Source organism: Aplysia californica, unplaced genomic scaffold, assembly GCF_000002075.1.
Source record: "Aplysia californica isolate F4 #8 unplaced genomic scaffold, AplCal3.0 scaffold01304, whole genome shotgun sequence".
Lineage (NCBI taxonomy): Eukaryota > Metazoa > Mollusca > Gastropoda > Aplysiida > Aplysiidae > Aplysia > Aplysia californica.
Window position 1 is genome coordinate 1 of NW_004798574.1, and position 1,318 is coordinate 1,318.

Below are 1,318 nucleotides of genomic sequence, written 5' to 3' on the forward strand. Positions count from 1 at the left end.
TATTTGATTATATAGACGCTTCGCCTCTGTATCCGGATCTTCTGCAAAAAAGTATATAATGTAGGAAGAAATGTCATAATCTTCTATAGCATATAATGTAGGGAGAAATGTCATAATCTTCTATAACAAGAAGGGAGAAATGTGGGTCTCTCGTGGTCGAGAGGTTACGATGTTCGCCTCTCACTCTCATTCAACAGGTCGCGGGTTCGAATCCGAATAGCGACGGAAAATTTTCTTCTCTAAAATGTTCTCCTTTCTCCTTCTTTCCTGCTTTTTTTCAGTGTTCTGCCGTCTGCTTTCGTCTCCTCTTTCTGCCCCCACACCCTCACCTCCTTTGCCCCTCCTCTGGGCTCCTGACTCTTTCTGTCTGCTACTGCTACTCCTTGGCTCCTTCTTACTGCTGTCTTTCAGCCGCACCCCTGATCTTATATTACGTAAGATTAACACCTCGCCTTCTCGGACAAGAGAAACAAATCTCGACGGTCCTGTGCGCAAGTTGCGCACGTTTAAGATCCCTTGATGGTCCGAAATCGATAAGAGCAGGTTTCGGCCTCCACCCGGGCGAAATTCAAAATTTCCAACCAAACTGAAAAATGATTAATGTTTCCCGCGTGCTCATATGACCTTTTATGCAGTAGCGAGCGCTTATGCACTTAGGCCTACCGTACCAAAAAATAAATAAATAGATAAAAAAAGAAAGAAAGAAAGAAAGAAAGAAAAAGAGAGAAATGTCATAGATCTAAATAATGTTTCAAAGGATGACAACCTCTTCCGCTGTGCTTAGGCATAGGCTACAGTCTAACTTGAGCCACCCAACACGGGGAGAGTAGGCTAGGGCTGGCGAACACACGGGCGAAACTAACGGACAAACAGATAAACCAATAGAAGTAGTAGTTTCGACGTAAAAGGTTGAACGTTGTTTTTTTTAACTATCGGTACAGCTGGGAGTAAACGATCGGTCTTTTTGTCATGCCCTACACCATTAAAAATGACGGTTTTTTTAGAGGTACTTAACTGAACCGTTCATTTTATTTTGTGTGATTTTGCAAGCGGAACATGATTTTAATACTGAGAAACCGCAGCAAATTAGTGGGTTTGTTTTGTTTGTTTGTTTCAGTTGAGGTTTTACAGCGCTCGCAACTGCATAAAAGGTCATATGAGCGCCAGAAGATTAGAGGTGTTACAATAGAGTAACAAACATGAAAAAGAAGGAGGAGAGATAAGGACGATAGATCTAGTTATTTGAAAGGAACGAAGGGCAAACCACACCAGAGCACCCGCTAACCGTCCACTGGGTTTGTGAAAATGAATAAATTTA